Genomic DNA, 21,210 nt, shown 5'->3' with positions numbered 1-21,210 from the left:
CTAATGACCATCAGGGCAAGTTCAGTGTCCTTGGCTCTGGCTGTGGTCCATGTGGTCAGGTGACATGGTGATGCCCTGGCCCCAGCACCATGGCTGGAACCATCCATGCTGCTGGACCTTGCCACAGAAGGACAAAGACTTCAGGAATGGAGGCTTGCGGGGCATAACTTTCTGGAAGAGGGCAGAAGGAAGGAGTTGTACAAGTTTTGAAGGCATGGATGGCCCAAAGTGAGGCAAGGCAGTGAGGGATTGAGTCTCCCCAAGCAGGGATGGATGAGTTTAAATGGGGAAGAGCATCTCTCACTGTGCCAGCGCTTCGTTCTCTGTTCCTCATTTCCTCCTGCAAATACCTGAGCATGCAGCATCTCAAATGCACTGCTGGATGCCTGGGAATTTGGGCAAGGTTGTGGTGCACATCCACGCGTGTATGTGTTGGTGCCCTTGAAAGAAAAAAAAAAAACAAAACCATCTTGGTCATCATTTGATTGGCACGTGTACCTTATTTTTTATTTCTTTATTTAGGTAGTGATTGGTCTGAAGTAAATGCAGAAATCGACCTGATCGTTCTCAGCCTTTTTCCAGACTCTCAGTCCATTAAGCTTGTGCTCTTCAATCAGTGCTCATGACGGGCCTTTAATGCTGGAGGAATTGATTGGAAGCCCTCGTGAGCAACTACAGAAGGGTGGCCAGAAGTAGATGGAGGCCCCTTCTCATGTGCTCCTACCTCCATCTACCACCTTGAGCAGCATCCTCAACAACTGTTCTTGCTGTGCTCAGATCCTCACCAGAGCTCTCAGATTGGAGGGCTCTGCAAAATCATAGCATGGCTTGAGGGAGATGCAGGAAAGAAAGCAGCTGTGTGGATGTAGGAGTGGGAGCTGGTTGGGAGCAGGTTAATGGGAACGCTTCCTGACCGAGCGTGTGGCTCTTGGAGTAGTTGAGCTTGAAATACCTTACGGGAATTTGACGGAACTTCTATTCTGGTGAAAAATGACTGGAGATTTCTGAAAGTCTATTTTCCAGCGAGATATTGTGTGTATAAAGTTGTTCCTGGCATTACATTTGGGGCCTGATTTTTATTTTTTATTTTTCCTAAACTCTGTATTACACTGAACAGAAATGAAATTCACTCTTAAGGATATTGGTGCTCTGGGATTTTGGTTCCAGATGCACCAGAGGGAAACATCAACCTTGAAACTGTTGACAAAGTGCTTGTTTTGTTTTATTTTGCTGTTGGTAGATATTTTCAGAGTGAGGGTTCTTAACTGACAGGAAAAAAAGCATCACCTGGCAGTACCTTTCTTGTACCCAGCTGGGGGCATGTAGCGGAGCTGGCAAGAGCCCAATGGTTTCTTGAGGTTTTTGAGAAGCACTCATCACCGTGGCATTGAGTGAATGCTTGCTGCAGATGACACTGGAATAAAAAAGGTCACTGCCACATGCTGAGCCAGGTCTGAAGCTCCCACCTGGTCTTGGTACCCTCCTGCAGCATCCTCAGCATCCCAGTTCCTGTTCTCAGTGCTAGGGATGTGGATGCAGCATTCAGCTGTCCCTGTACAGAGCAAATCCTTCCCTTGCTAGGGCAGCCCTGGCTGTGTGCCTCCTTGCAGCCCTCTTCACATCTTTTGATGTGCCCAGGCACAGGACACCTCATACAAAGTGAGCATCCCCACTCACTGCATGTGATGCCTAGAGGAATCTTAAGCAACAATTAAGAGATCGTTCCCCCCTCTAATCACTTACAGGAGTAAATTAGTCTTGTCAGGAGCTATTAAGACAGAGAACTCGGAATTCATTAGGTGAGATTGGGACTATGGAGCTGCCGGCGCTGCCGCCAGTCCGGGCTGATTAATTCCTCTGAAAACATCATCAATGCCCATCTGTTTCATTTAGGTCCGGGGAGAGCAATTTTCAGGTGGAGTGACCCTCTAGTCAGCTATTTCACCCAGAAGTAATGAAACACACACACAGGCAGAGGGGGAGCGCCGGACGGGAGCATTGGGAATAGGAAACGTGAGCTGAAGGAGAGAGAGTGCCATTGAGTCGGGAGTGGAGAGCCAGGGGAAGCCTGGATAGGGGGAGGGATGATGATGGGCTGGGTGGCTGGGGCATGGATAGGGAGATGTGGTGCTGGGGATGTCATGGATGCATGGGCAACTGTGTGCAGGGGGAGAGCTTTGCTGCTTTTTAAACCTTCCCCCTGCTGATTTGATCTGGTGCATTGGAAGAAATGGAGCAACAGGCATCAGAGTAGCCAAAGCGTAGTGTTTTGCTCCAAAAGTAGAAGTAATAGCTGGTTAACAGCCCTTGGAGGGAGAGCTTGTGGGAGAGGAGCTGTCTGTCTTTATTGCACTACTCACTGCCTTGAGCAAAATCATTCCAAGGGCCATTTCATTTAATGCCATACATTAGAGAGGGCCATAGGTAATGGAGAGCAGCATAGATATCGATGCTGGGCAAAATGCTGGAGGACTCTGGCTCATTGGCACATAGAAGGGGTGGCACTGCTGTAGCCCTGGGTTCATCAGAAGGTGGGTCTGCAAGCAGAAGAAGGGCAAATCTGCTGTGGCTTCTGTAGCTTTGGGTATGTGTACTTGCTACTATCCCTGTAAGAAATGGAGGTCCATGGTGGGGTCTCCTCTTTGCAGACTGGAGGTGAGGATTGGAATGGAGAACATCAGGCTTGCTTCAAATGATACTTTTGCTTCTGAAGAGGCACAAAGTAATGCCAGCATTCTGTAGGATGAGTTCTGATGCTCCCTCAGATGGGGTTTTGGGTCAGGATGATGGGGCACCCCTGTCACTCCCAGAGCTGCTCTTGGTGCTCCTGCTGGGGCAGGTGGTGTGGGCTTTCTGGATGCTGCAGGGCTTAGCTGCTTGGGTCCCCCTAAAGGAATGTCATCATAGTGTCATACAGTGACTAGGGTCTAATTGGCCAGCAAATGGGTTCACTTTATGCAGGATGGGCTTTGGAAATGAAGATATCAGTCACGTCGGGTCCCTAAGCAGCCTTGTGTCCACCTCTCTCAATTCAGCTGCAGTTCTATGAAAGCTTTCATGCCTCACTGCCTCCCAAACTGCATGACAAAAGGGACCGCTCAAACCAGAGCAATCCTGCTTCCCGTTCATCAAAGGAATGACATTTCAGCATCACTGGAATAACGTTGTCTTAAAGTGGAAGAGAAGGGTGAATTTGAAGGACTGACTTCTGCAAAGCTGCTGGGGTTGGGTGGTGCAGGATGAAAGGGGGGGAATCCACAGCAATTTTTTTTACAAGGCTCAGCAATCCCCTTTCCTGTGTTATCAAGAAGGTTTTCAAAAACAGTGGAAATGTGGCACTGAGGAGCATGGCTCAGTAAGCAGGTGAGGATGGGCTGGGGTTGGACTTAGTGATCTGAGGTCTTTTCCATCATTAGTGGTTCTGTGATTCTATGTGGAAATTTGCTGAGCTGGTAAAAGTGCTGCAAATAGCTCATGCTTTGGGAACAGGGTGGGAGTGCTTGTAAAAATAAATAAAAATCTGGCTAGTTTGGGAACTTGCAGTCCTTTTGGGAGTGAGTTGTTCTACAAGAAGGGAATTCACTGCTAAGCAGGCAGGGTGCTTGTTGGTCTCTCCAGGTCTGGGACGGCATGTCCTGCTGATGGCTGCAGATGACCTGACCCCATTGTTCACCCCTGTGAGGACCAAAGGATTCCTTGGACAGGGAGGCAGCACATCCTCACGCACTGTGTAGTTTCCAAGGCAATCACCTCCTCCATGCCAGACTTTCGGAGTCGATCCTGAGCAGCCAGATGCTTTGGCACCCGGGTGAGTCCCTGGGGGTGCCGGGCTGCTCAAGCTGCTGCCGTAGATACGGGTTATCTGAGCACGGGCTGCTTGTGCTAAGCCCTGCCTGATCCCACAGCTGCAGGCATCTGCTGGGGATGCGGCTGGGCTCTTGTGTGACCGGTGGTGGCACCTGCCTGGTGCAGAGCTGGAGGGAAACATGTCAAGAGCAGAGTGCCAGTGTTTGCTTCCCGACTGATTAAACCATTTCGCAGCTCTCTGGGCATAGTTGTGCAGAGGATAGCTGCAGAGCCCAGGGTTGACTCACCAAAAGGAGCAGGGTGAACAAACTGCAGTAGGTCTGCTCTCCAAAAACTCAGCTCTCAGGAAATGTTGGCATCATGAAAGATGCCTTTGCAAAATGCGATGGCATTATAGCAGTGCTGCTAGGAACCTCCTTCCTGGGACTGCGCACTTGGCTGGTGTGGTCTCGCTAAGGACACCATCTGCCTTCCCCATAGACATGATTCATCCACACTGTGTGAAGGGTTGAACCTCCAGCCTGCTCGCTGGCTTTGTCCACACCTTATCAACCTCCTCTGCTACCTTGGCTGTGCTGAGTGGCTTTGCCATGCTGGGAAGCAGGAAAAGTATCCTTCTACTTTTTCTTTCTTTTTTTTTTTTTTTTGGCAGTAGTTTGTTGTTGACTTAGGCAGTGAAACGGCTCCACAAATCTGGAGTCAGAAACCTTTCAGATGGGAGCATGCAAGTGAGTTGCTGCCTTGGAACCATTCCCTGTCCCAGCTCCATCAACACACAGCATTTGAGGAGCAGCTGCAATCCACTCGTTCAAGGATTTGTCCCTTTCCTTTGGCTTTTAAGTTTTTAGCTAGACCAGTGTTTAGGAATACCTGCAAGACTGTGTAGATTTATAAGACATAGGAGCCCAGAACAGTACAAGAGGGCTCGAGGTTTCCTTTTTCCTCAAATCCTTTTGCCTCCCCACCCTCTGGTAGGTGGCTGCTATGGGATGGCGATGCCACCTGGGGCCGGCAGTGGGAGTGCCTGCCTGCCCATCAGCCCGGTGGGGAGCGCGTGCCTGCCCGCGTGCAGCCAGCAGAATTGATTTGGCCTTTTACAAAGGATAATTCAAGATGAATGTGCTGGGCTCTGGCTGTGAGAAAGATTGAGATATTTTTGAATATGAAGTCTGTTCTGCAAGCTTCATTACGGGCATGGCTGCGAGCGAATGTTCTCCTGCAGAAGCCCAAGCCATAAGAACATCGCCTTCACTTTTGGGATTAATTGAAAGCAATATTACCTTCTGATGACTATTTACTGTCTAAAATTGGATTTGCAGGCTCCTTGGGTCAGGGCTGATAAGTGCTCTGCAAAGAGCTGAGTTTGTTTCTAAGTGCTGTAACAACTCTAATGAACAACAAATATTTGAAGAATGCATCCCACAGCCCGATGAAAAGGAATTTCAGGCTTCCTAGCAAACCCTTTTCCTGCTGCTGGTCGTTAGAAGGTCTATTGACAAAGCTGTTTGCTGAGCTTTAGGTAGTACAGCATTATTAGCATGAACTGAAGGCTGTGTAATTAGTTATTCCCAACATCAGGAAACTTAAGGAAAAAAAAGTCCCCCCCAAACCCTCAGTCCTGAGTCATTAAATTAATCACTTCATCAATCACTTAAATCTTCTTATTTGCTTTGCTAATAAGCAGTAACATCGATACTTACATCTAAGAACGGAGAGAGAAGGCAGAAAGTGTATTTGCAATGTGGACGAATTAACCTTGGTTTGGGCAACTTCATTAAACGGTTTGCGGGCTTAGATTTGCCATGTTGGGTTGCACAGGATCCTGCACTCTGGCCAAACCCTTTTAACAACAGCAGAGGAAGATGTATGTTTATGGCAATGAGGTCTGGTTTGGTTTGTATGTTTGGGAGGGCTTTGGTAACATTAATCCATGCTATCTCATAGAGTAGTGAAGCACTGGCACTGCTGCCCAGAGCTGTGAGTACCCCATTCCTGGAGGTGCACAGTGCCATGGATAGGGCCCTGGGCAGCCTGAGCTGCTGGGGTGCAGCCAGCCCACGGCAGGGGTTGAATGGACTTTGTAGTCTCATTCACCCCAAAAGCCATTTTTCGATCTGGGCTCTTCCACCTTGATCCTAATCCACTGAGGCTTCAGGATGTGCTGTGGCATGAGAGAGCTTGAAGTCATATAGTGATCTGTGTATTCAGTTTGTGTGTGTATTCAAATCAGGAAGTTATTCGTATCTCTTGGAGGTAGGAATGTTTGAAGGGCAACCAGGATCCCATATTGTAGGGAGATGCACACCTGCATGTATGATTGTTGTTTTGGTGGAGAGGGGTGGGGAAGGTGACCTGCTTCCTCCTTGAGTCAATGGGATTTTTAGACAGATTAAAAAAAAAAAAAAAAAAAAGCCCAGACTGTAGAGTTTAATAACCATGCCTATGCCTTCTGCCAGAGTGAGAGCTTCGTACATTTGGGTTGTGTGAGTTTAAAAAATAAAATGCCACAGTGAAGAGGCAGCTGCTGGGAGTGAATGGCCTCAAGGTGGGCTGGCATCCAGCAGTTTGAATGCTGGTGGCTTGGCAGTGACTTAGTGTAGGGACACGTGTCCAGCTCCTAGGCAAGGTGGGGAACCGCTCAAGGCACTGTCCAGCAATACAACGCTGCTGGGAAAGGCATCCTGTGAGAGATGCTTTTGGAATCTTTATACCTGTTTGACTTCCAGCCTTGTGAAATATTAACCTTTTAATTAAACATTTTGTGACTGGTTGCTGTAGAAATGTTATTCTATATATACATATTTCAATGAAAGCATTTAAACTATTCCCTGTTGCCACTACTTTCTGATTGTGGCTTGCTGGTAATGGGAAAAAATAGCCCTAACCCCCTCCCCCCCCCCAAAAAAAAGAAGTCTTGCTTCTCTTCACCTGCTCCAGTCATTTTAAGCAATAAAAATGTGAAAATTCAGCTAGCCCATTACAGAAACCCCCCACGTTCCTGTACAAAAATAAGCAGGTAGAAGAGAGCCATTCTGGAAACACGCATACGTGCCATGTGCTGAAACTGCTGAATAAAAACCTTGCTGTTGGGAAGTATCAGTGCATAAAGCTGCCCCCATCTCAGTGAGCTGTGTTGAGAATATTTAACCCTTTTCTTTGCAGAAACATTCTTATTTCTATAAAGAAGCTCATGCCAATATGTGCATTGCTTCAGCTACCCAACCGTGCTAACTGGTCTGCGTTGATTGTGTCAGTGGCTTGTTCCTGACTTTTGTTATCTTTTCCTTGACTTTTGGGACCAGGGGACATGCAGGGTGACCACCTCGGCGTTGTGGTTTGTATCCGTGTTATCACAGCTGTGTGCCAATGCCCCTTCCTGCGACGGCTGCATTAATGTGCTTGATTGGCAGCGGGAGTTAATAAATTGGTTCCTCCTGTCAAAGCGCTCCCGTGCGTTGATGGCTTTGGAATTAACTGTAACCACTCGGGGGAAGAAAGATCGAGACAGCATTGTTGGACAACTCAATGAAAACATCTGCTCCATTTGCAGCGGTGGTCAAAAGAGTGAATACGCTCCACGTTCCTTCTCGTAAAGATTTATTAACGTTGCTCTTTACGCAAGGGGGAAAGATTTCAAACACTTGACATTTAATGCTTAGTAACTCAATTTTATTCCATTCATCTGCACTGCTTTGTCAAGCGGCTGCTCTGGTGAGTCTCGTGTGCTGCATTGTGCGGGCGGTCTGCCATCGCGCTCCCAGGTAGGAGGGTGATTTGGTCCTGGGTTTCTTGCTGACTACCTGAAAATGGAGGAATTTGGCTTTTTAAGTGACTGTTATACCTGAGGTGGGAGATCACCCCTCCTTTCACTAACAAAAGTGCCCTGTGCCCTAATTTCAGCCTGGTTGCTGGTTTGCATTTACACTGAGCATGCATTTTTGCAAGGGACATTCATTCAAATAACGCATTTCCCAAGCACAGACTGGGTGCTTGAGAGATTTGGGGGGGGCCAGTAATGCTCCTATAGGGTCTTGCTGCTGTCTTCTGGCTTCTGTTGAGCTCTATGGGAAGGACTGTAGACAGAGCAAGAATTCCCAATGCAGAAAGCACTGAAAACTTAATGCTGCCTGCAGACCTGTCAGGTATGGAGCTGGGAGGGAAAGGCTGCAGAGAGCACATCAGCCAGCAGCAATTACTTGTGTGCTTCACCGGACTTGTGGAAACGGTCATAAATTAAGGCTCCATGTGGATGTGGGGGGAGAAAAATAAAATTCCCAGGCACACAGCGTCATACTGCAAAGGGATGCTCTTGCAGAAACTGTAAAGATGTGCAGCATCCCCCAAGTCTGACAGCAAGGGGGAGGGGAGAAGGGGAATCCTGCATGCAGTCTCTTTGGTGTAAGAAAATACATACGTGGTGCCCTGGCTGGAGCACAGACCTGTTAGGGCTACCCGTAATGGTGCCAATAGTCTGGTGTGGAGATCTGTCCTGCTCTCATGCCTGTTATCTACTAAACCCACTGCGCTGGAAAAGCAGAAGTGGCCCCAGGTGGTTGGCTAATGGCACCCTTAATTGTGCTCTGAATGAGATTAACTTCTTATCTGACAGTCTGACATCTTTATTATTATTAATGTGTGAATAAGACAGTGGCTTTTCATATGTGACTTTGGTAGCAAATGTTTCCCTTCTGTTTAGCAGTTGCTTTTCGTCTGTTGCTTTTGTTAGCCACCATCAGAGTCCCCGTGAGCTGTGAGAAGGGATGGTGGAGTCCTGCAATAAGCCTGGGCAATGGGTCATGAGGCAGAAAGGATGCGGGCTGGCTGGGAGGAGCTGCAGCTGCAGGCAAGCAGAGGTGACTGGTGCTGCTCCAGAGAGATTATTATGGTCCTAAAAATGTGATGTGGAACAACCCCATTTAGCATGGTCCAGCTAAAAGGCAGGAAGGTGTGCAAGTTCCTCTTGTCCTAGTGTGAAAAATTGAAGACCTTTCCCAGAATTGCTCCTCCCAGTGACATAGATTTTTTTTCCCCTGCCTTCCCCTTAAACCTTCTTCATTGGGTAGTCACTAATTAGCCATTAGCTGTCTGAAGCATTGCCAAGATGCATGGCATCATTGGCTATCCTCATGAGAGCAGTGCCAGCAGGACTCTGGCCTTGGAAAGAGTGGGCTGGGGATGGTGTCAGGTGCTCTGGGAGGGCTGGGAAGGTGGTGCCTGCAACCTATAGGCTCCCCAAGAAGAATGTTCTGCAATGGAATTTGCTCCAAAACAGGATAATTAAGTCGATAATGCCTTTGCTTGGGAGAGCCAACACTTCTATCAAAACCAATATTAATTTTCCCTAATTAGGAGCTGAAGCTAATGCGTGTCACAGCTAATTTACCTCATCCATAACGAGGGAGAGGAGGGGGTCGGGTCAAGTGGGATCAGAGATTATGAATCTGGCTCATCTCTGCTCCAAGGAGTCTCTTTTTGGTAGTGTTGTGGTGGGTCTTCAGATTTGTGACAAGATGGATGAGTGTTGCAGGGACAGGTATGTTCATAGGGCTCTGCTGAGTCTGCTGGTATGTGGTATCCAGCAAAGGCTGCAGGCAGCAGAGTTCCACAAATGGTGCCAAACAGGACTAGTAGAAAGGAAATTTCTGATTTGGACTAATTCCTGTTGGTCCTTTAAACAGGCTCAGGCAAGGGAAGAAATGACACAATGTCAACTGTGTCCTTCCAAAATGTCTCAAGTTTTATAATCTGCTGCTTTCTAAACAAATTTGAGTCTAAGAATTATCCACAGAGATTATTGTTTTAAATAAGAATACACTAGAGAAACTTTGAGACAGTGAAGTGTTAGAGACAGCCAAAATTGACTGAATAAATGATTCATTGGATTTATTCATGTTGCCTTGACTAAGCCTCTAAAGTCTCCTTTGTCCAGATTGATCCATTCTGCCAGCTAAGAGATGGGAACGGCTTGCCATCGTGCAGTCCTGATATGTGATAAAGGAAGGATAGAAGGACTGTGCATTTCCAAGCAGATTTTCTCCTGGTGGAGTATTCTGAAATCTGTGAAATTGCCACCTAGCCCAGGGTAGGTCCTAGTGGGTGTTTTGCTTCTACTTATCCCAAATTTCTTGACTTGCTCTTTCTGTATTGGTCATGAGCCTTGGCAGGGAGAAGAGAGAAGCAGCAGAATGACTGATTTCATGTCCCCAAGCCAGACATCCTTGGCATGCTCCGAAATCAAAGGTTTGGTTCTCCTCTGTCACAAGTACTTTGGTCCCCATCAGGGACAAGGATAACTTGTGGGTAAACAAGTCCCAGACGCCTTTATGGAAACATAGAATCATTAAGGTTGGACAAGATCACTAAGCTAATCTAGTCCAACTGTCCACCTACTACCAATGTTGCTCACTGCCCGTGTCCCTCAGTGCCACACCTCCACAACTCTGCAGCTCCTCCAGGGATGGTAACACCCACACCTCCTTGGGCAACCTGTGCCACTGCTCTTCCACAAAAGAAACACATCCTAATGCCCAAACATGAACCTCCCCTGGCACTGCTTGAGGCCATCATTTCTCATCCTTCTGCCATGACCTGGGAGCAGAGACTGGCCCCTACCTCACCACCTGTAGAGAGCAATGAGGTCTCCCTTGAGCCTCCTCTTCTCCAAACTGAACCACCCAGCTGCTCCCCATAAGGCATGTGCCCCAGACACTTCATTGCCCATCCTTGGACATGCTCCAGGACCATTTTTCCCTCTCTTGTCACCTCCCGCTGTTACAAGCCACCTGCAGCCTTGGTAGCAACAGAAACAATGGAGTTTGTTCAGTGGATAACAAACGTGAGCTAATTGCTCCACTGATGTACCCTGTTTTGAGCAGTTGGACACAGCTCACAAGTACGTTGCCTGTGCCAGTGGAACACTTCAGAAATCTTAGGGGGAAATCCCATGGTAGAGAGATTATGCAGTGTGACTTCACTGTCCTTGGATGAAAAACGTGTGGGGTTTTTCTAATGTGCTGGATGAAGCTGTATTTTCAAGGTTTACCCTGATTTCCACGGCACCTGTTGCCTGTTGGAGTTGCAGTAAGCAGTCACTCTGCAAAAATAATAGCGTAGCATTGACAGTGAAATATAAGCAAGCAGCAGCATCCATGAACTCCTTGATGGTATTTGTGCACGGGAAGATGTAGCCTCATGCATCAAATGTCCTGCAGCAATGGCTTCCTGATTCTTGTGTAGAGAAGGCTTGGAGGGAGTAGAAGTGCTTTGCAAACCTCTCATCCCAGCTGAACATGGATGGATGAAACTGGGTCTGTTGTGGGTGAACATACACGTACTCAGAAGCACAGCCCAACCTGCTGAGAATATGGGGTTTGGGCTGGGGGTCCCAAAGCCAGGGTGGAGCCTGCAGCTGGTGCTCTGTGGGTATCTCTCCATTCCCTGTATGCCCTCTCCTGGGGCTTGAAGTGGCTGAGAGAGTTTCTTTGCACTTACTGCCCAGGGAAAGCGACCTTCAGGCAGAGTTCTTGGGGAAAAAGCTTCCCCATCCGTGACAGATTTGACTATAAATCTCCAGTATTAATGCCCAGGTTCCCAAGGTCTGTCATCTTGTGTGCTGGCGAGCCACGTGAGTTGCTCAAAAACAACATGAGACTCATCAGTCATTTGGGAGGCATGTCACAGAGCCCTGTTGCAAACCAGGGAGAGGTTGCAGGGAAATGCAGACTCACTTTCTGGGGTGCATGGGGCAGATAGGAGAGATGGAAGCGCACATGGGCATCCCCTAATCTGCAAAGACCGGAACTACATCATCTGTAAGAGTGAGCTGAAAGATGAGTGGCTTGGCACAAGGTCTTTACCTTTTTTTGTTCGCTTCTGAGTTCTGGGAGCGAAGGTCTGGAGGAAGGTCTGGAGACCCCCTGGAACAAATGGGATTCTGCCCATGCCCTGAGCTGCCTGCAGTGGTGGAGGTTCATCCCATGCATCATCCTTAGACTCTTCTTCTTGATACCCCAAATTGCCTGTGCCCTCCTGGACCTTACAATGCTGTTTCAACTGGGGATGTTATTTTATTTGTTTGCATGGTCTTTTTGGGGTGTTTTTCATGAGTGATACTAGAAGAGGATTAGAGTACATATATATATACGCACACTATATGCGTAAGTATTTCTTATGGAACGATTCAGCTTGATTTTAAAATATACTCAGCATGAGTATCAGTTATCAGTACAGGTATTAGGGAAGTTATGAATTCCTTGCATATTGGGTCTAAGGAAAATCCTTCTCTTATTCTGTTCTCCATCACTCTCAGTTAATAAGGCTTATTAGCACTCCTCAATAATGGCAGATATAATCTCAGCCCAAATTTGAGGAAAGTTAAGAGCTGCCTGGGCCAGCGTGTCCTTTGCATCCCACTGGGGACAATGGTTGGAACAAAGCACAATCCAAAGAGGGAGAAGGAGAAAAATAGGTGGTAGGGAAATGCTTGCTGCTCATTGTGGTTTGTCTTTGAGGTTTTTGTCTGAGTCTCCTTGCTGCGTGCTTTGTGCTGCAGGATCCCTGGTCCTCCCAGGGCTGGTGGGGCTGGAGGACTGCTTGACATCTGTGGTGCAACTGTCAGGCAGAGGTGGCTGGTGCTGTCCTTGTTCTCTCTGATGTGTACAAGTAGCTGCTGGCAAGTAGATGCTCAATTCAGTGGTCAGTACTCATTTCTCCCCCATTTAGTGCTAGAGGGGGAAGAGAAGCTTTGAAAGCCCTTCCTTGGAGCAACTGAAAGAAACAGCCTAAAACTACGACTTATGGGATCACTCTTCTCTTCATAGCGTTCTACTTTTAGAACAGCCTCTGAAACCTCCGTGATTGCTTTCTTCTTGCCTTCAAACAACCCAGCAGCTGGGATTTAGCATAGGGCTTTGTTTTGAGTTTGGACGTTAAAATTTTGGATTCTACATCTGACTAAGGGTGTGGGGTTTTTTGAGCATGAGCTGTCTGCTTGAGGTGAGGGCAGCAGGAAGGCAAGCCTGGGCTTGCTGCATACCCCAGGGACTGCATTTATCTTGGAAATAGCCCTTCCCTACCCCTTTTCTCACCCATTTTCTCCTGCTGCTGTGATGTGGTAAGCATTCCCTGGAGTTCTGAAACAAAACACACAGGAGCCTCAATAAGGAGCATCAGGAATGCTTGCAAAATGTCGTGCAAGCTACTAAGAGATGTTTCCACCTGTGGCTTTGCGTTAAGTCAATTAATTTGGGTATTCTCATCCCGTTTGTGACAACTTCTGCGCTAGTTGTTTTGTGGTTTTGAAGACACTCGAGGTGGGCGTGTGCTCTGTGCTTGCAAGAGGAAATATTTTTTTGCAGGTGTTTCCACGGGCCCTTGGAAAGCTCTTTCTGGAGAGGCATAGCATTCCATCACGATGCAGAGATGCTCCCGCGTGAGCGCGGTGACCGGCTGCGTGCTGCGAGCAGCCGGCTGCCAGCCCTTGGAGCAGCAGTCGTAGGAGCACTTAGCAAGAGATCCTTTGTCTGAAATATGTTTTTAATAAGCAGTGCACTGAGCGTATTCAAATAACAAATAAATTCCTGCAAACCTCGCTCCCTTTGCAGACGGTTCGCAAACGAGAAAGACTAAATTAATTGAACGCTTTAGTCACTGGGGATAATTGTCCAGCTGTAGCAGTGATCTCCAGATGTTTGTTTGCAGAAGGGAATGCTTTCATAGGAAAGGAAAAACACTCGTGGGTATATTAAGTTGGAAACAAATTTACAGCTGTGTGCTCGTGTGCTCTGCCTTGCACTCCCACCAGCGACCGCAGAGCTCGACTCCAAGGTTTCCTATGGCAATAACTGGCCTCTTTATTTCTTGCTCATTGCTCTCCTGGCCACGTTTACACATCTGTGATGTGCGAAGTGAGGAGCTGGCCCCGTGCAAGCCTCCCAGGCTTCAACAAATGTCACCCTCATTGTGCTCTGCAGCGTAGCATGTGCTGCAAGAACAGCTGGACCGGTGCTGCTTTCTGTTGGGACTGTTGGGGTCTTGCTTTTGGCTTTTTCTTGGGGTATGTTTGCTATGCAGGGTGGTAGATTGGGAGAGCAGGATGCTGCAGGTTGTGTTATGGCCACTAAAAGATTGCAGTGTGAATGGAAGAGTTTTGGTAGTTGGAAAGGGGGGGCACTCTCAGCTTAACATCAACTCTGGAGCTCTGCCCAACTTCCACCCAAGAAGTTTGGCTTTCTCAGTGCATGAGAGTCATCGGTCCAGCATGCTCCATTCATTTCCTTCAGTTTTATTTTTCTTGTTGCTCAGCAGCCCAAGCGGGTTCTGAAGCCCCGTGGCTGAAGTGCCCCATTACTCACAAGCAAGAGGACAATGGAACGTGGGGCCGCTCTGAAATGTCTCCACGTCGGCCTCATTAATAACTGCAACGCTGGCATCACTTGCTCCTAAATAGCCTCATTTATCAACAAACAATTTGCCGCAGTGTGGTGGCAGGGAGGCAGATAAGCTTGTGCCACGCTTACCCAGGCACCACCTGCCTGGCTTCTCCCCAGCTTCCCTTTGGCATTTGAGAGAGAGCAAGAGGCAGGGAGGTGTCCTGGATGGGGCACATCCCCAGGGAGCTGCACTGGGTCAGAGGGCAGCTGCAAGGGCAGGAATGATGGTGGAAGAACTAACACACTGTAGTGTGTTAGTTTGTTCTTCAAACACACATTGTCTTTGTTCTATTTTCCACCTCTTCAGGCTGCCTAGAGCTACCTGAAGCTGAACCCCATCTCTGGTGGTGCCCAGTGCCATGGATGGGGCCCTGGGCACTGTGAGCTGCTGAGAGGCAGCCAGCTCACTGCAGGGGTTGGAGCTGGGTGGGCTTTGAGATCCCATCCAACCCAAGCCATCCTATAATGTATGTAACCAGTCTTCCGAGCGCCCATTGGTTTCTCTTGGTTCTCTTAAGGGGTCTGTTTACTTCCCAGGGAATGCAACCTGCTCAAACTGACCTTTCTGGGCATCATGTTTCTGACCCAACTAGTGAGACTTGCTTTTAGTGCAAGATTGAGAGGTGCTAACTCAACTTGAGTGATAAATCAGCAGGGATTTTGCTGCATCTTCATTATAATGAGGCAGAATCCATCACTCAGCACATATTTTGAAATCTCTGAGAGTTATGGTGACAGTCCAAGGCCAATTTGCTTATGGATCCGAGGTCTGCAGACAAAAATCTGACCACTGGTACCATCTCATGTCTTCAGACACTCAGTGGAACTCCCAGTTTTCTACAGGTTCTTCTTGCAGGAGCTGAGCAGTGCATGGGCCAGGTCACTTTGTGCTGGAGCAAAATATCCAGCAATGTTTTGCATCAGGATGGCTGCATGCATTTATTCCTTGAACTGCTCAGGGAGAGCAGAGCAGATGGGCCGAGGCAAGCTGTAGCACAGAGGGTTGAATATTCCCCGTGAGGCTGAGCACCCCAGGGAAGCTTCATCTTTTGTAAGGCATAGATGAGATTTCAAATAAGATGTGAATGAATCCTGCTCCCACTTCCCCTGTGCAAGTAAAATGTGCTGACGGGCATTTCTTGTCCCCATCCATAGTGATCAGCTTGGCAGGAAGGCTGGGGACACGTGGCTCTCAGCAGCACCGTCTCAAAGGTGGCATTTGGTGCCTGGAGCATGGCAATGAGGTACCCACATGCCACTGAGGGAGTGGAGCGGTGGAGCTCTGCTCAGTGCCAAAACAGTCCTGGGACCTCACCTGGCCACTGCAACTGAACAGGCTATCTCTGACCTCATATTATTCGGAGAGTAGCCTCTCTTTTCTAATGAATAAAGAGCTGCTTTACCTTGCTTGGGTAAGATGCAAAGCACTCAGTGTGTCATCTTACTCATAAATCATTTATTTACACCAAGTAGCAAAGCACCTCGTTAAACGACTTCTGCTTTTCTTCCCTGTGCCCAAGCATGCTTCCAGAAAGCTCAATGTTGCTGAGGAGAAGCAATGTCCATTTGGTGCTGTGTGTTAGCTCGCTCCTCTCCTGAGCAAGTCTCAGCTTTCCTAGTGCCAGTGCAAGTGTTGCACTGCTGGCTCAGCATCCTTGAGTTAGCAAAGGAGGTTGCAACAAGTCGCCTGCTGCTCCTGACCTGTGAAGCTCTTTGCATGGTGCCGTGGTTTCATCTCTTCTAGGGTCAGGAGCCCCTTGTTATCTCTCTTCTCACCAGCCAGCAGGCAGAGCACAGCTTGCCTGGCTTTGTTCAGAAAACCGCTCTCTGCTCCCGGCTGACCCCAGCTCTGCAGTGCAGCACTTTGGTCCCAGTGCTTGTTGGTTGCTCCATGTGATGCATTCCACAGATGTCTCATGTTTCTGGAAGCAGTGATGCTGTGCTGACATCAGTCTCTGCAGGCTGAGGGAGGGCAGCTCACACTGCTTGTTAGAGGGGCTGGCAACAGTGGGAACTGGACCAGCATGTGGGGCAGATCCTGCTGAGGGCATCCACCCTGCAGGACACCAAACCCATTCATCCCAAAGCTTGTGTGTATTCATAAGGTGGGTATTCACCTCAACCTGGGAGTTTCACCTTTTTTTCCTTTTCTCTGCCCATCTCAAAGTGGGGGAGGGTGGCTGTAGGGTGCCAAGCTGTCTGCAGGGTCTGAGCACAGCACCCTAAAGCTGCTCTGGTGTGTTGGATCAATTGGCACTAGTGGGAAGCCAGAGTGAAGCTCTTGCAATCACCTACGAACTTGTTTCTCTGCTTGATCCCCTTGTGCTGTGATATCTATACTGGAGAACTGGGTGGCATTCCCCCCCCAAATGTTGGCACCTGTGACAGAGTATCCTGTGCTCTGTGATGGTTTAATTAGTTGGAAACTAAACTCCTTTCTTTTGGAGGGAGGTGGGGAGGCTGGGAGAAGGCAGGAAGGAACAATGGAAACATTCCTTAGACTTTCTGGGTGGCTTCTTATTTCAAAAATTAATTAGAAAGGGATATCCTATGGATTTGGAGTTTAAACTTTGTGTCAGAAACATTAATCAAGCCCGCATTAGCTAGATTCTCCTGGAGGAGCGACTGCAAACTCATATAGGTGTTTCAGAGAGGGGCATGGGGCTGAATGGAGCTGTGCCCAGGGTGGCAGCATGGCATGGGGATGTATTTGCCTTTATAGACAGGGGATTGCCATTCTCAGGAGGGTTTTCCCACAGCTTCCTATCGGTCTGTACTCCAGAAGCACTGGGGCTTTCCCATGGGTGATGTTGTTGGGTTGGCATTCCCTCCTCCCGGCTCTGCTGTGTGGCTGCCGATGCTGGGGTTCTTTTCCATCACTTCTCAGTGGATTTCACATCACATCTCAGTGGATTTCATTGCTGGGAAGTTTTTGCTAACCTCAGATTTACATTTTCCTTTGCTGCGTTGGCCCAGTACAGGCTGGGAACGTCCCTTCTCTGTTGCAGGGCTGAAGAGGAAGGACACGTATCAGTGGAGGTTTTGGACAGAGCAGCTTCCTGAACAGAACTTTTTTTTTTTTTTTTAACGGTGTGAACAATGGATGGAGCAGAATTTGCATAAATCTCATTAGAAAAAGTGCAAGTTTCATAAATCTTGTGATAAATTAATGTGATATCATTCTGAACGTGATATATTAATTTTGGGATGAAATGAATGGCTCTGTGATCATTGTTAGTAATTATGAGGCTCTCAGGCAGCATGGAGAGGAAATTATTTTTAAGAGGGTTTTTTAATGTGGGAACCACTTTTATAGTGGGAATACCTCAGCAGACCTGGACTCCTCCTTTTACAAGTGCTTCTTTTGTTGCTTCACTCTCCTGTTTTATTGATGCATTTGTATATATTTCCCTCTTTCATGCTCACGCTGCTGGAAACACCTCGCTGGGTTTGCACACTGCTGGTGCTCTCCCTGCTGGAGGTTTGCAGGGCATCAAGGGATCTGAGGGAGGAAGGAGAGCCAGGAGAGCAGGGGAGATGATCTGGGCCTATGTGCAGCTTCTTCTGAGGAGCTGAGGTGTCAGCAAGCAAGCAAAGGCTGTAGCCTTCATTGGCATGAAGACACAAGCTTTTGGCTAGCTTGCTGTCCACACTGCTGTAAGAGCCATGTGCAGGCTGATGAGAGGATGTTGCTTTCTTAGCCCTCTGGCTGTAGCTGTAGTTTTTTGCTGCAGGGATGGATGTTGCCTCTCTGCCCACGTTCGCGCTCAGCATCGGCTGGGACGGCCTCAGGGATTCTCTTTACTTTCATGATAAATGTCAAGAATGTTCACTATCTCCCAGGGGGTGGTGTTGTTTTTTTTTCCTCCCATTTTCCTTGCAAACCTAACCAAAGTGTTCAGTAAATAGTGAAGAAAACTAAGAAAGCCTTCGGTTATCACTCACTCTTCTCACTCTTCCTTTCAAACAGTGTTAGCCATCCCTTCAGCCACCTCTGAGTAGTGAGGGCTCTTCCCAAGGCTCACTGCTGCCTGTCAGCTTTGCTTATGGATGCCATCTCGATACCAACTACTCCACTTAAAAATACTAAATGCGGCAGAGAAATTACAAACTCTGCCTCCTGCTCTGGCTTTGAGCAGCTAGGGAAGGCTCTCCTCTGTGCTTTTCAACTCCAGGAGACTGTGACTGCACAGATTTGCTTTCCCTCTCTTCCTTTTGTCCCCTCCATGCTGAGATCCTTTCCCTCCCATAGGTAAGAGGTGATGTGCATGGTGCACGTGGGCAGCAATGGAAGTGGAGGCAGCTCTGCTGCTGGGTAACCCGATGCTGCCCATTGCTGCCCAGAAAGAGGAGCCTGTAATGGTGAGCTCAAGTCGAACTGCAGGAGTGGAAACTTTCCTTGCAGAGTTCCTCTGGAAAGTTTGGGCTCAAATGCTGGAGCCCTTCCTGAGGAGTGCTGAGTTTTTGTTTAGGAAATGAGCTGGCAGCCAGGCGGAAGAAAGGTGTGAAAATGCTGAGAGGGCTGTCCTTGTACCCATGGTATGAGGTGAGGCATCCCTGAGCATACCTGAATGATGGTCAGGGTGTAACCCGAACGTACCTGCATGGCATGAGTGCTGCTGATATTGCTTACCCAGCTGCAAGAAGTAAAGGCTTCCCTGCAGAAGGGTCTGGAGCACATGGTAGGCAGGCACTGGGTGCCCACATCTTCATTAACCACTGATTCACATGGCGATTGGGTTGGAAGGGACCTTAAAGATCACTGAGCTCCAAACTCAAGCTGCCCATTATCCCATCCATGGCACTGGGCACCTCCAGGGATGCAGCACCCACTGCTCTGTGCAGCAATGCTAGCACCTCACTGCCCTCTGAGTGAAGAATTTCATCCTAACACCTAACCTAAATCAGACAGGGAAACCACTCTGAGAGGCTGGGATAAAGGAAGGCAAAAGTGAGGACTTAGAGCCCCTGGTGCCCATAGGAGATGTCCTTTCCCCTGTTGGCTCCCTTCCATCATGGTGCGAAGGTGGCATGCTGTATGGTTGCTCAGCAGCACAGAAATATTGGCATTTCCTCTTTCTTTCTAAGAGGAAAAGTATTTGGGAGAACACCATGGAAAAAAAGCTTTCTTTTTCTCATTTATTTATTTTCTGAAAGATGAGAGAGAAAATGAATTGCAGGCACAGAAAAGGGAGGAGGTGACAAATGTGAAGAATAGGGCTTGGATTTCAAGATCAGATCCATCAAATGCCTCCATGGAATGTGTAAAGGTGGGGCTGATTGGGGCACCTGCACTGGGCTTAATTGTTCCCATCCCTTCCGAGGAATGAAGGGAGCAGAGGTGCTGCTGGGAGGCTGTGGCAGTGGTAGGATCCCTCCCCCCCCTAGATCAAGAGGGGTGAGCATGTTGCAACAGCCAAGGAGAAACAGCACTGGCTTTCAAACAGGGATTAAAATGTTTTTAATATTAAAGTGCTGCTGATGCCTGAAGTCTTGTGCCCCAAAGCCAGCTCAATCAGCGAAGAGATTCCCATTAACTCCACTTGGGTATGGATCAGACCTTTTAAGAGAGCATCTTATTAAGAAACTAATTAGAAACCTGTTGCATCTCAGTGCTCTCCGTTGTGCCCCATACAGGCTGTCAGCATCTTGCTCTGGCAACTGCACTCCCCTGTAGTTCTCCTTCGTTCTCCATTCCCCTGCCTGGCCCTGGGTCTCAGAGCTTCCAAAAACTCTTCTTCCTCATCCTCTTCTTGAAAGCAAAGCCAGTGAAGAAGAAATACATAGGGGTTGGTAGCTGAAAGCAAGATGTTGAGACAGGAATCCCTTCCTGTAGGGGGCAAAAGTTGGATGAGAGGTGATGGCCTCAGGTTGTGCCAGGGGAAGGTCAGGCTGGGCACTGGGGCACATTTCTTCTCTGAAAGAGAGCTGATGCAGTGGCACCCAGGGAAGTGGGGGAGAGTCACTGTCCCTGGAGGTGTTGCAGAGCTGTGGAGATGTGGCACTGAGGGACGTGGGGATGGGCAGTATTGGGCTGGGTGACCTGAGAAGGCTTTGCCAACCTAAGTGGTTCCATGGTTCTATGATTCTATGAAAAGTATGCCCCTGTAAAGCAGCCAAACCTCACAAAACAAACTCCTAGGGGAATAAAACAACAGTGACAACAAGCTCCCGAGGTCAATCAGAGTTCAAGACTTGGAAAAAGAAGGAAATCTGTGTAGGTGTGAGAAAGGGAGAGAAGTAGCTGTGATTGAGAGAAAGGAAGCAAAAGGAGACAAGATAAATTGTGATTATCTGCTGGAATCAAGACACTTAACTGCCCTGTCTGATTCCTGAGGGGAAACAAATGGAGCCCATAACTTTGAACTGCAAAAGGATAATTTGTCCCTGTTTCCTCAGCCTAGGCCCTTGTCAGGTTGGTTCTCAGGTCTGTGGCATCAGCTGCTCCCTCAGCACAGCCCTGACACTACTTTTCATTTGCAAATACCACAAAAGGGGTTTCTGATGAATGTATTACTCCCTGTCTAAGGGGAGCCCACTTCTTTTTGCAGTTATTTCCTGCACCTTTCTCATGCTGCTCTTGCAGTGCTTTCCCAGTCTTCACACTGCCTCACTACAGGAGCAGCCTGCACACCTGCCTTGCACCATGTGCCTAAACTTAGCTTTCTCCCAAGGAGAAATTGCAAAAATATGCAAAAATCAGAGTAATGAATGTAATGGAGATTGTGAAGTCTCTTATCTTGTTTTGGGGGCCCACTTCTTGTTATCTCCTCTTTAATTTGTTATTTTTGTCTGTATGCAAGCATGGTTCTTGTTTCCCACAACGCGCGGTGTGCTTGGCAGGGATCTGGCTGCACATGGCAAGCTGGCAGCAGCCAGGGGTGCAGGTGGTGGGATGCTCTCGGCCCACAGCCACTTCATGCTGGCCCCCAGCTTCCCCCAGTTAGGAACTGAATTCCCTGCCAGCGGGAGG

The 21,210-nt window shown here is 48.3% G+C and overlaps 1 protein-coding gene across 4 annotated transcripts in view; it reads left to right on the top strand.

The window, feature by feature from the left end:
• CDH23 (cadherin related 23) overlaps window positions 1–21,210 on the top strand; it is a 129,658-nt gene that overhangs the window by 9,748 nt on the left and 98,700 nt on the right. The gene's annotated exons all lie outside the window — the stretch shown is intronic.

This window comes from Lagopus muta, chromosome 5 (genome assembly GCF_023343835.1).
Source record: "Lagopus muta isolate bLagMut1 chromosome 5, bLagMut1 primary, whole genome shotgun sequence".
In the NCBI taxonomy this organism is placed as follows: Eukaryota; Metazoa; Chordata; class Aves; order Galliformes; family Phasianidae; genus Lagopus; species Lagopus muta.
This window is presented reverse-complemented; position numbering and strand designations above follow the sequence as displayed.